This window comes from Canis lupus, chromosome 6, assembly GCF_048164855.1.
Source record: "Canis lupus baileyi chromosome 6, mCanLup2.hap1, whole genome shotgun sequence".
Lineage (NCBI taxonomy): Eukaryota > Metazoa > Chordata > Mammalia > Carnivora > Canidae > Canis > Canis lupus.
In genome coordinates, this window is record NC_132843.1 from 75953946 (window position 1) to 75967867 (window position 13922).

The 13922-nt window shown below is 36.2% G+C and overlaps 2 long non-coding RNA genes across 5 annotated transcripts in view; one reads left to right on the top strand and one right to left on the bottom strand.

The window, feature by feature from the left end:
• Positions 1-287: 287 nt before the first annotated feature.
• LOC140635948 (uncharacterized) lies at positions 288-2338 on the top strand. The gene is made up of 3 exons (XR_012033298.1): positions 288-649; positions 1123-1211; positions 1466-2338. It is a non-coding gene; the product is annotated as an uncharacterized lncRNA (long non-coding RNA).
• A 7680-nt stretch (positions 2339-10018) lies between these two features.
• Positions 10019-13922, bottom strand: part of LOC140635950 (uncharacterized) — a 46972-nt gene continuing 43068 nt past the window's right edge. For all 4 annotated transcript variants that reach the window (XR_012033302.1, XR_012033300.1, XR_012033301.1 and 1 more), the window contains one exon: positions 10019-13291. This is a non-coding gene — a long non-coding RNA (uncharacterized lncRNA). The remainder of the gene's footprint in view (positions 13292-13922) is intronic.

Consider the following 13922-nt stretch of genomic DNA (forward strand, 5'->3'; position numbering starts at 1 on the left):
TTTCTTACACTATATACCAAGATAAACTCAAAATGTATTAGAGAAGTAAATATGAGACCTGAAACCCAAAAATTCCAATTACTGATGCTAATATCTCTGACATTGGTCATTAAGCAATATTTTTCTAGATATGTCTCCTTTGGCAAAGGAAACAAAAGCAAAATTAAACTATTGGAAGTACATCCCTAGAAAACTTTTGTGCAGTGAAGGAAACCATTAATGAAACAAAAAGCAACTTGCTGAATGGAAAGAAGATATTTGCAAATGACATATGTGATAAGGGGTTAGTATCTAAAATATATAAAGAAGTTATATAACTCAACACCTAAAAATGAAATGGAAATGCTACCTTGTGGATTAGATATGAGCAGGGCCAGAGGGCACAGGTACACTAAAAACCTCATGTAATTTATAATTCAGCTTTTATGGGACTTGTGATGATATGATTCATGTCTTTAAATTCCAGGAGCAGTTTCTCTAGGATCCTAGAGGGCCTCTTCTGGCGGAAATTTGAAGGAGAACAAAAGTGGCCCTAACCACAGCACTTCCCCCTGCAAATAATCCAAGGATAGAGCTGATCTTCCTAATTTCTCTCCTCATTATGAATTTTAGAGCCTCACCCTCAGCTCCTCCAGATGGATTATTGGTGGTAAGACTCAGACCCTGATCTGTGAGGGTTCTGAGCCCTTGGTTCACCCTGCCATAGCTGTTACACTTGCCCATTTACTATCAAAATAGGTCAAGTTGTATCAGGAGCCACCCAGGTAGGATTGAAACAGATTCCTTTTGATGCTTCTAGGATATGGTTAGCTTCTATGGATATTCTATAGCTCTTTACTTATTCAACAACCGCCTCAACTTTTTTTTTTAAATTTTATTTTTATTTATTTATTTATTTTTAAACTGCCTTAACTTTTAAGCAAAGATTATGCTCTTCTCAAGGAAGCCAATGTCTGAGTAGAATTGATCTAGTCATTTCTGTCCAAAGTAAGACCACTCTTACTGGTTCTTCTAATGAGTTATTTCCTTCAGAACTCCTCATCGAGTTGGCAATTTGTCTGTCATGTTTCATAATTTGTCAATCCTCTGCCAAATTTTATCTCTTCCTTTTGTCTTTTACAGATGTTACCTCCCCTCCTCCAACAATTTCTTTCTTCTAATTCCGTTTCTCTGTCTGCTTCTCAGAGAACCTAACGGACCTGCAGAAAGAGGTAGGTCTGGTTAGAGAAAGTGGACACATGGTATAAAGACCTTTGTACCACTTGTGGTAGTGGCTTTACATGTCCAAAAATTATTTCTTCTCTCTTTAAGAGGTAGAGCCTTGTTCCCCTTTCCTTGAGTTTGGGATGGACTTATTTCAAATGAATAGAATAAAAGAAAAGTAATGATGTGCAACTTTGGAGACTAGCTTATGAAAGGCACTATACTTATCTACTGCTTCTCTCTTGTACCACTCTTTCTGAAGGAAGCCAGCTGCCATATCCTGAGGACACAGGAAACAGTGGAGAGTCCCATGTGGTGAGGAAAAAAGGCTCTCTGCCAACAGCCATGTGAATGCATTATCTAGACTTCAACCCTAAGCAACAAGTTTATTGCAATCTCTTGAGGGACTCTTAGAACCAGGTGCTTTTGCTTTTCTAAACATAAGCTGATGCAAGATAATAAATGTTTGTTGTTTTAAGATGCCAAATATTGGAGGACTTTGTTACATAGCAATAGATTACCCCTATAGTTGTAAATCACCATCTAAAAGTAGCCACTATTGAAGAAGCACTAGACAGACAAAATGTCAACCCACTTGTCATCAATCAGCCTCTGTCATCAGCCACTCCAATGCTAGTAAAAAGACTACAGGAATAGAGAAGCCATGGGCACAGAGATGAAAGCCATTCATGGACCCACAACATGAACCCCCAATCACCAAGGTTTATCTACCTAGTTACTGCTGCTCCTGGAAGTCCAAACTGAGAGCAGTGGAAAACAACACAGAAACATTCTATGAGGAAACTAACCAGCCAGTTGGTAAGATAGCAACATTAGATGCTTTTCAGGGTCTAAGTTTAGAGATTATCCCTGTTATCATTCTGTTATTGATTTTTTTTTTGTTTACGGTTAGAAAAGAAGTTATTTCAATGATTTCCAATTTATTAAGGTTTGTTTATTGCATGGGTTATGGTCTATCTTGATATGCGTTCCACGTGAGCTTGAGAAGAATGTATATTTTGCTATTGTTAGGTAAAGTAGTCTATAATGTAAATTAGATCACACTGTTTTTCATGCTTTTGAGTTCTCCTATTTCTTTGCTGATTTTCTGTCCACATTTTTGCATCAGCTTTTAATAAAGAGGTGCTGAAGTGCCTAACCATAATTACAGCCTTGTCTATTTATCTTTTCAGTTTTATCAGCTTTTGCTTTACTTCTCTGGCAGCCCTAACTTTTGGTATATATACATTAAAGATTGTCTGTATTTTTATTTCTGGTATGTATGTATAATGTTTCTCTCTCAGGGACTTGACTTTGCTTTGAAGTCAAATTTAAATAATATTAACATAACCATTTCTGTTTTCCTTTAAAGTAATGTTTGCATTATATATCCTTTTACATTTTGCTTTCAATCTGCCTACATTGTTATGAAGAAAGAGTATATAATTAGGCCATGATTTTAGATTCAGTTTATGAACCTCAGTCTTTTAGTTGACAAATTTTGTCTATTTATATTTATTATAATTATTAATACATTAGGGTGTAAGTCTGCCATTATAGCTTTTATTTTATGTTTGTTATTTCTGTTTTCTTATTTTCTGTCTTGGTGTGGGTTATAATTCCATTTTAACTATAGCATTATTTTTTTGTTTAGATTATTATGTTTTTAGTTCTAAAATTTCCATTTGGTTCATTATGTTTTCTACTTCTTTACTGAGACTTTTTATTTTCTTTCCTGAGGGCTTTTGTCTTTCAATTATTTCAAGGATGTTTGTAATTGCTCAATGAAGCATTTTTATTATAGCTTTATTATTATTTGTCAGATAATTTTAACATTCCTTTCATCTTGGTGTTGGCATTTACTGATTGGTATTACTATTTTTTTCATTCAGTTTGAGATCTTTCTGGTTCTGGCTATGAGAGTAATTTTTTAAAAATTGAAATCCAGAAATCTGCATATTATGTTAAGAAATTCTGGGTCTTATATAACCCTTCTGTGTTAGGTGGCTTCCTCTGATATTACTGCATGGGAAAGAGGTGGGTATATTATTACTCTCAGGTGGGTAGAAGTTTAGATTATTCACTCAACCCTGTTGACATCCAAGAGTGGTGTATACCTTTCTGGCTGAGAGAAAAAGAATGTCTTGTTGCTCTGGTGTCATTTTTACTAACACTATAGCAGTGGGAGTGGCCTCATTACTTCTGGGCAGTGGCAAACATTCTAACTTTTCTGTAAGGCTTGTTTGAAACCATCTCAGGGGGAAGGGATGACCCTTCACAACTGCTGAACATAGAAATATAGGCTCCCCATATAGTCTCCATTGGCAATATGGGGAAAGAGCCTGGTACCACCCAGTGGCTATAAATCCTAGTTCCCTGTGTAGCCTTCTCTGACAATATCCCAGCAGGAAAGTTAGGGTGACTTGTTCGGCCTGATGGAATGAAAGTCTAGGCTCCCCACTTGACTTTTGCTGGAATTGGTAGAAGTGGGACCACAGTCTTTTTTCCATGGTATTTGGCTAGAGTTGAGGGGTTGTTTGAAAGTTTTCTGTCTTGCTAGGTTGCTTCTTTCCTGGTCTTTTGGCTAAACGGGGCAGGCTTTTGCTGGAGCTCTGTTCATCTGCATCCACTGACACTTCTGAGCTACTGTTTTTTTTCACTTCCAAGTCTGGGATATATGATGGCAAACAAAACAAAACCAAAACAAAACAAAACACCCAAGGAACTTAATTATTGTGTCATTTCTTGAATCCTGAGTACACTAGCCAGTCTGCTTTCTTCTATCTTTCAGAGTCTCTTTATGTTTGTTTTACATAAAATGCCCAGGGTTTTAAGTTGTAATTACCAGCAGGAATAGGAGAAAGTATGTGTACTCCATTTTCCCCAAACAGGTCCCAGGAATATTTTCATATTTTTAAGTGATTTAAAAAAAAAAAATAGAAGAATAGAATTTCATGATACATGAGAATTATAAGAAATTTAAAATTTAGTGTCTAAAGTTTTGTCTATAGCTGCTTTTGTGCTACACTGGCTAAGTTTGAGTAGCTGCATCAGAGACTATATGGTTCACAAACTATAAAATATTTACTATCTGATCCTTTATAGAAATTTGCTGACCCTTGGATCACCTAATGGAACAAATTACTAGTATTTCACTAACAGAAATGATTAGAGTACTTCCTCAGACAAAAATAATAGAAAGGGATGTGTAAATTCAGATAGACTCTACTCATTTTTATGTTCTGGTGAATACAGTTTTTGTTTAATGCTGGTCAGGAAAGATGATGTTACTACAGAAGGTTTCCTGCACTCCTACCACCTAGCATCCATATTTTTTACAACAATCTTTTTAAAAAATATTTTATTTATTTATTCATGAGAGACATACAGACTGAAAGAGAGAGGCAGAGACACAGGCAGAGGGAGAAGCAGGCTCCATGCAGGGAGGTGGGACTCTATCCTGGGTCTCCAGGACCACCCTGGACCGAAGGTGGCGCTAAACTGCTGAGCCACCCTGGCTGCCCCAACAATCTTTTTTTTTTTAAAAGATTTTTGTTATTTATTCATAAGAGAGACAGAGACACAGGCAGAGGAAGAAGCAGGCTCCCTGCGGGGAGCCCGATGCCAGACTCTATCTTAGGACGCCGGGATCATGCCCTGAGCCAAAGGCAGATGCTCAACCACTGAGCCAACTAGGCCTCCCTTTTACAACAATCCTTATCTCATCAATTCTAAGAAGTACTTTTCTTTGCATTTGAACATCTCTGATGTGACTTACAATTAGTATCTTGTCATAATTTAATTGGCAGTATTTTTTCTTTGTTAGTCGTGAATAAAATAAAGGTATACCTTACAACTGATGAGATCTTAGATTTACTGAAATATGCAAATAATCTGGAACAATTACAAATAAATCCTTGTGCAGTTAAGAAAACATACTCTTGAATTTAAGCCAAAAGCTACTCAGGTTATACGGAATGAGTTTTCCTTAAACATTTATCTCAGAGTCACTTTTTAAATTCTCCTTGGTACAAAACATCTTTCACCTATAATTTTTTCCTAATTAGATGTTTTCCTAGCAGAGTCTGGTACAAATATTCTTATATTTTTTTTTCTACTGTCAAAATGTTTTCCAAGAAGTTTGAATGTTTCCAAAAACATTTTTTTTATTATGACTGTACACATTTTTTGTGTATTTGTAACTTCTGTTGTCATGTTGTAATTGTATAACCAAGGTTGTCACTGTTGTAATGTTGACCAATTCTTATCCTAGGAGTCATAAATAGTAAGTCCAAAACTAATTTGGAAAGGCATGATGTAAGGAAAAAAAAAACCCAATGGTACGATTTCCCACTTATCTAACCTTTCAAGGGCACTTAGCAGTTAGAAGAACATTATGAGTACAGACAGATTTCATGATTAGAAGGTTCATTAGTAAGAAGGTACAGAATACTAATCACAAGACTTTCATTTGCACTGACAAGGTCTGACCTAGCTAGCATTCATCAGTGACAGTAGAATTGCTCCCTGGTGGTATCAACCACAGGCGAGGTGGGGAAAACATGTTCTTCATGGAGGAATTCATCAAAAGTGAGCAGAGCTGTATCACACACCATTGCTTCAGGAACTCCCCCGAGAGTAGCCAGAGTCTTATCTGAGTCAGTTTGTTTGGTCTATAAAATGCAAAGTGCTCAGAGGAAGTTTGCATGTGAAAGAAAAACAGTTTGAACTTTGGAACTCTGGACAAACAACCATCACATGAATCTGTACCTTAAATAATCTCATTGACCATGAGTAGGTGCTTTAGTCAATATGAAATCTCTAGGCACAGGAGTATACTTTGTGCTTAACCCTGGAGTCATTAGAAGTGTTATAAACTCTTATAAGCATTTCCATTTTAAAGTACTGTGACACCAAAACAATTACTACATTAATATCAATCAAAATTGCATATTTTAAGTCAGGGAGTATATTTTCATATTTTAATTAGAAACATGGATTTAATGGCTCTTTTCCCAAATGTCACAACTTTCAACAGAATATGTCCTTATCATGTAAAAGCATTTCATGAATAATGATGAAGTTCTCACAGCTGTGTTTGGTGCTGTGAAGGACAAAACTGAGCACTGCTAGTATTTCCATCTACAAGGAGCTTACTCTTAATTTGTTATAAAATTAGCAAATGAAATGATTAGAAATAATAACTAAATATAACTGAGTGGGAAGTACCCAAGCTCTGGTGCTTTTGAATCTGACTCCCCTGGGCCTCAGTTTCCTTATCTATAAAGTAAGACCATATTACCTAACATACAGAGTTGGGATAAGTGTTAGGTAAATGGCGATTACTGTAAACAACTTCAAATCATACAGTAAATATCTCAAACACAGGCTTACCTCATTTCATTGTACTTTAGTTTATTCTGCTTTACAGATACTGCCTTTTTTAAAAAAAATATTTTATTTATTTATTCATGAGAGACACAGTGAGAAGCAGAGACACTGGCAGAGGGAGAAGCAGGCTCCATGCAGGGAGCACAATGTGGGACTCGATCCCAGGACCCTGGGATCACTCCCTGAGCCAAAGGCAGATGGTCAACCGCTGAGCCACCCAGGCATCCCACTGCCCTTTTTTTTTTTTTTTTTTTTAAAACAAACTGACGGTTGTGCAAACCCTGTGTTTAGCAAGTCTATCAGCATTTTTCCAACAGTGTTTTCTCCCTTCATGTCTCTCTGTCACATTTTGGTAATTCTTGCAAATATTTCAAACATTTTCATTATTAATGTATCTGTGATTAGTGATCTCTGATGTTACTATTATAATTGTTTTGGGGCACCACAAATCACACCCCATATAAGATTAATAAATGTGTGTGTTCTGACTACACCACTAGGCATTACCCCATTTCTTCCCCTCTCCTCAAGGCCTCCCTATTCCCTGAGCTACAACAATACTGAATTTAGGCCAATTAATAACCCCACAATGGCCTCTGAGGTTTCAGGTGAAAAGGAGAGTCACACATCTCTCACTTTAAATCAAAAGCTACAAATAATTAAGCTTAGTGAGGAAGCCATGTCAAGAGCTGAGATAGGCTGAAAGCTACGTCTTTTTGCAGAAAACAGTTAACTAAGCTGTAAATGCAAAGGAAAAGTTCTTGAAGGAAATTACAAGTGCTGCTTCAGTGAACACACAAATGACAGAAAGTGTAACAGCCTTATTGCCAATGTGGAGAACGTTTTAGTGCTTTAGTAGAGGATCAAACCAGCTACACATTCTCTTTTGCCAAAGCCTAATCCAGAGCAAGCCCCTACCTCTCCTTCAATTCTGTGATGGCTGGGAGAGGTCAAGAGGCTGCAGAAAAAATGTCTGAAGCTAGCAGAGGTTGGGGCATGAGGTTTAAGAAAAGAAGCCAACTCCCTGACACGAAGTTCCCAGATGAAGCAGCAAGTGCTCATGTAGAAGCTGCAGCAAGTTACCCACCCGGTCCAGCTAAGAGACTTAATGACGATCGCTACTCTAAGCAACAGATTTTCAGTGTAGGAGAAACAGTCTCCTATTGGAAGATGACACATCTAGGACTTTCATGACTAGAGAGGAGAAATCAATGCCTGGCTTCAAAGCTTCAAAGGATAAGCTGACTCTTGTTAGGGCTAATGCAGCTGGTGACTTTCTCTTAAAGCCAATGCTCATTTACCATTGGGACCCTTATGAATTATGCTTCATCTATGGGCTCTATGAATGGAACAATGAAGCCTAAATGACAGCATGTCTGTTTACAACATGGTTTACTGAATATTTTAAGCTCACTGTTGAGACCTGCTGTTCAGAAAAAAATTCCTTGTAAAAGATTACTGCTCATCGACAATGTACTTGGTCACCCAAAAGCTGTGCTGGAGATGTACAATGTTGTTTTCACGCGTGCCAACACAACATCCATTCTGCAGCATATGGATCAAGAGTTATGTTGACTTTTAAGTCTTATTATTTAAGAAACACATTTCATAAGACTATAGCTGTTATAAATAGTGATTCTTCTGATGGATCTGGGCAACATGTTCTGGAAAGGGTTCACTTTTCTAGGTGCTATTAAGAATATTTGTGATTCATGGAAAGAGGCCCAAATGGCAACATTAACGGGAGTTTGGGAAAAGTTGATTCTGACCCTCATGGATGACTTTGAGGGGTTTAGGACTTCAGTGGAGGAAGTAACCATAGATGTGGTGGGAATAGCAAGAGAACTAGAATTAGCAGTGGAGCCCAAAGACACGACTGGATTGGTGCTTCCCTCTGATAAAACTTCAACAGATGAGGAGTTGCTTTTTATGGATGAATGGAGAAAGTAGTTTCTTGAGATAGAAACTGCTCCTGGTGAAGAAGCTGTGAAGATTGTTGAAATGACAAAAAATATTTTAAATATCACGTAAACTTAGTTGATAAAGCAGCAGCAGGGTTTGAGAGAACTAACTTCAATTTGAAAAAAGTTCTTTAATGGGTAAAATGCCATCAAACAGCATTGCATGCTACGGAGAAATCACTCATGAAAGGAATTGATTGCTGTGGCAGTCTTCATGGTTGCCTTATTTTGAGAAACTGTCACTGCCTGCCTTTTCAGCACCACCACCCTGGTCAGTCAGGAGCCATCCACACTGAAGCAAGATCCTCCACCAGCAAAAAGATTATGACGCGCTGAAAGCTCAGAAAATGATAAGCATTTTTTTTTTTAGTAATAAAGCATTTTAAAAATAAAAGCATGCACTGTTTTTTTTTAAAAGACATATTCCTACTGCACTTGATAGGCTATAGCAGTGTGTAAACATAACTTTTATCTGCACTGAGAAACCAAGAAATTCCTTTGACTTATTTTATTGTGATATTCAATTTATTGCAATGGTCTGAAATTAAACCTGCAATATCTCCGAAGTATGTCTTCAAAGGAAGACAGGAAAACACCAAAAGAGAAAAAAAGAGATCAATGAGATGAGTGAAGGATGAGTGTACTGGAGTCAAGAATAGGTTAAATGCACATTAGCAAATCTATGTCTTGTCCTGATTCACTGTTGTAAAGCATGAGCAGAGGCTAGAAATACCATCTGGATTGTTGTGAAACGTTTAAAAGCAGTGGCCCCTCTCTGCTTTTATTCATTTCCTCCATCATGGTTTAAGTATAAAGCACTGTGAATGAAGGTAGTTGTCAGGGTTAGCTGCAGGGGTGTGGGTGTTTTTCTTTATTATTATTTTTGAGGGGGAGAGGTAGTTTTATTTTAATTTTATGGGCTCCTTTCCCCCTTTTTATGGTGATCTAATTGCATCGGTTAAAAGCAGCTAACCAGTTCCTTAGAATATGCTCTCTAGCCAAGTCTAAGTTTATTTAGACGCTGTAGATGGACAAGCTTGATTGTTTGAACGAAAATGGGAACATTAAACAAACATCACAGCCCTCACTCATAACATTGTGACTTTGCTGTCAAGTGTAGAATCCTTCCTTCAAGAAAAAGCTTGTGACCATTTTGTATGACTTGTCTGGAAACTTCTGTAAATCTTATGTTTTAGTAAAATATTTTTTGTTATTCTAAAAAAAAAAAAAGAATAGGGCTGGGCCTTAGTTTCTATTTTATATGCTCATAAAATTATTGTCTTATATTGGAAATTTTCTGAAAATTTAAAATAATAAAATAAAATAAATGGTGAAAAAAATAGCTGAAGATTAAATTATGATGCCATTAACATTGATTATATGTCTATAAATTTATGAAATACACACAGAGGGGTAAATTTTAACTTTAATTTGAATTTTATTATTGATTGAAATGTCTTTGCAATGATTAAACTCAGGTACAGAATTAAAATAAAATGTTACTTTCTAAACAAAATATAATTAAATACCACAGATTTCAGAATAAATCATGAAGCTTTTTCTTAATTTTTAAGGAAATACTATAATCATAAATTTAAAAATGGTAAGCATAAAAAGATATGTTATGAATAATCTCCAACTCATTCCTGTCCCTTAGCCACTCAGGTATTCTTCCTAAAGTGAGTTATTAGTTTTTCTTTTTAATTCTTTTGATGATATTTTATGCATAGATAAATGGACACATGTAATTATAATTGTTTTTGTAATGCAAATGTTACATATGTACTATATATGCACCATTTTTCACATTACAATTTTGCAATAGCCTTTGGAGAATTTTATGAAGCTCAAGTTCATATACTTTGTTCTTTTTTAAACAACTGTTTAGTACTCTATTAAATATTTAGACCATATATTTTAACCAGTCTCCTATATGTTCCTTTTGATAGACATATGGGTTTTCCCCAATATTTTATAATTACAAGGAAGTCATGAATAATCTTGTAGATGAAATTTTCCAATTAGGAAAGGTTGATGCAGTTATTCATTTGTGAATGGTGCTTTTATAGACTCTTGAAATTTCTGAGTGAAGACCAGGGACTATAGTTAGATAGCAGAGGGATATAAACTATAGAGTTCTCTGAATGCTGTGGAATGACCATTAATAATATTCAATAATAATATTGAACTATTGAAATTAATGAATAGTGTTTAGGGAAGATGAGTGTTCCTAGTATGAGGTCTCCTATTCTGGCACTCTGGAGAGGAGAACTCTGAACTAAAGATTTCTTCACAAGAACTAAAGAAATCTTCACAAGATTTCCAGATAGAATAAAGCTAGTGGTGTGAAAGGTCTAGACTGTCAAAATGCCTATGTTATAGAAAACAAATGTTGCAGAAAGGAACAGGTAAGAAATCAGGATCTAAATTCTGGGAGATTAATTCAGTTGTGAGGAACTGGCTAATACTCTGACATTCTAAGTAGTAGGTAAAAAGTCCAGAGTGGGAAAACCCATCAAGAGTGAAGTTAGAAAAAGTAACTGGTATATTTTACTCCTAGGCAATGAGCTATGAGATCTTTTCTCTATGTATATGCTGTTCTGAATTTGGGTGGCCCATATTTACAGCTAAGATGTCGAGTTACAATCAGTATCTACACATAGCTTGCATTTCCATCTTTCCAGAGGACAAATATCCATCTTTGGCTTCTTTCTCAGCTTGGTACAGTTCTAGTATGCTGGGTTTCCATAGTCTTTGGGGCAAGGGTTTTCAGGTAAAGTTTCTGTGCTCTTAACAACCTCAGTTTAAAAAAAAAGGGAAATCCTAACAGAAAACTAGAAGGCAATTAGGAATCTGGTGGAACAGCAGCCAGGAAGTTTGGCCTTAAATTATTAAAGTTTTAGGATTCCTTATTATGTGCCATGTTAACATATTAAACATTTTACAATATATTTAATTCTTATAATCATAAGTGAGTACTAATATGATTTAAAGATGAGACAAAGATTTAGTAACTTTCTCTAGATTACACAAAAAGACATAGAGCTAGTGTCAAAAGCAGAGCAGTCTGGCCCCAGAGCTCACATGTTTAAAACTAAGGAAAACAACCACTTGTGTACCTAAATTTAGGCAGGAACCTGGAGCTCCATGTTTCAGCAACATTTCCTACACCAGAGATTGAATGTAGTAGCAGCAGATCAGCTCTGGATCTCACTACACAGTGGGCAGGGGGAGAGAAAACTTCCAAAGTATAGATAAACTTAGCTTTCATTGCTTATTGTTAATTAGAGACTAAGGCTACATTGAAGGAAGGCCGGAGGAGCCAGGGATAGAGCTCTTTTCAGGGGCAAAAGGAAAAATTGGGGTAAAAAGTAAAATGGACTTGTTAGCATTAACTGTTCAGCAGTGCATCTCTCTCATCTCTCATCTACTTCTCTATGTATGCATGCATGTATGTATCTACCCTCTATTTCTCTGTTAAAATACGTGGTCAGTGAGGGTAATGACTGTCTTGCCTTGTATACTATTGTATATTTGATGCCTAATCCAGGACTTTGCACAGAGAAACTATTTCTTGAGTGAACAGGTCAATGTTACTCCATTTGTCATTGAGGTAATTTCAACTTTGTGCCTACAGTTTTATGGAGAAGACTGATATTAATAAAACAATAGCACAAACAAATGCAAAAGCACATCTCTCATTCGTGGTACAAAGGGAAAGAATGTTGTTCCTGGTATTTAAAGAATGAATATAAAAAGGGGGCTTTATGTTGATGTTATGGGTTGAATTGTTTTCCCAAATTCATATGTTGAAGTCCTAACCTCCAATGCTTCAGAACTTGACCTTATTTGGAAATAGGATCCTTGCAGATTTAATTAGTTAAGACGAGGTCATACTGGAGTAGGCTAGGCCCCTAATCCAATAGGATCGGTATTGTTACAAAAGGGGGAGATTTAGAAACAGACACACAAAAGGGAGAAAGCAATATAAAGATGAAGGTAGAGATTGGGGTCATGCGGCAGAAATCCAGGCACGGCAAAAATTGCCAACCAACCACCAGAAGTTAGGAGAAAGTATAGAATAGATTCTTCCCTCATGGCCCCCAGAAGGAACCAATCCTGTCAACACCCTGATCTTGCTCTTGTAGCCTCCAGAACAATACATTTCTGTTGTTTCAGCTACTCGTCTGTGCTAGTTTTTTATGGTAGACCCACAAATATAATAGGCCATGAAAGCCTTCCTGAGGAAATAATACTTGGTGATGGCAGTGAGCACTGAAGGGTGATATACAGGAACATTTATAGACAGAGAGAATGTGCAAAGGCCTTGTAGTAGGAAGAAAGCCTATATGACTTATCCTTGGCCATATAGATTACCACTACTTTTCCTCAGGTTTTCATTTGTTTTTCAATTGGTTCAAATATAAAATGTTTCTTTATAGCATTTGTTTTGGTATTAGTGGTAGAAAGTTCTTCACCATTCCAGAATAATGTCATTGAACCTATATTCTGTTATGCATTATTTATTGTTTTACCTTTTTCGTTTAAATCATTCTTCCAGGGGCACTTGCGTGGCTCAGTCGGTTAAGCATCTACCTTTGGCTCAGGTCATGATCTCTGGGTCCTGGAATCAAGCACAATGTCGGGCTCCCTGCTCCATGCGGAGTCTGCTTCTCCCTCTTCCCCTGCCACTCCCTCTGCTTGTCCTCTGTCTTTCTCCGTCAAATAAATAAAATCTTAAAAAAAAAATAAATCATTCTTCAATTAGAAATTTATTTTGATGCATAGTGGTAAGCAGGGAAAAATCTTTTGAAAACTATTTTCAATTCTCCTGTGACATTTTCTTACGCTGTCCCCATTATTCAGTCAATTTCTCTCATTGTTTAGTTCTTGTTTAATAAAGCAAATATTTTAAGTTCAATGATAATACAAAACTCCTTTTCTCCTCTTTATTCATTTTTAAATATGGAGACTATGTTTTCCAAAAAACCCCATGGTTTGATTCTTTTCAGACTCCTTTTCCATCCACCTACATTCTGTTAATGGCTGCTTTCAGGTTTTACTTTGAAGGGTTGCTTGATGTAAGTTATGCTAGTTCAGCAACATAATATATATTATTACATATAATACATGTAATAATATAATATATATAATATTATATATATTAAATGATTTCCACAAAATAAAGTTTTAGCCACCATTTATTGAGCAATAAAACATAGACATCATGCTACTTTGCAGCATGCTGTCGATACTTGTGCAATTTACTTAACTTCTCTGAACTTTGATTTACTCATCTATAAAATGGCGTTATGAGGATTAGAATGAATACTTCACAGTAGTCCTCCCTAAATCCAGGGTTTTGCT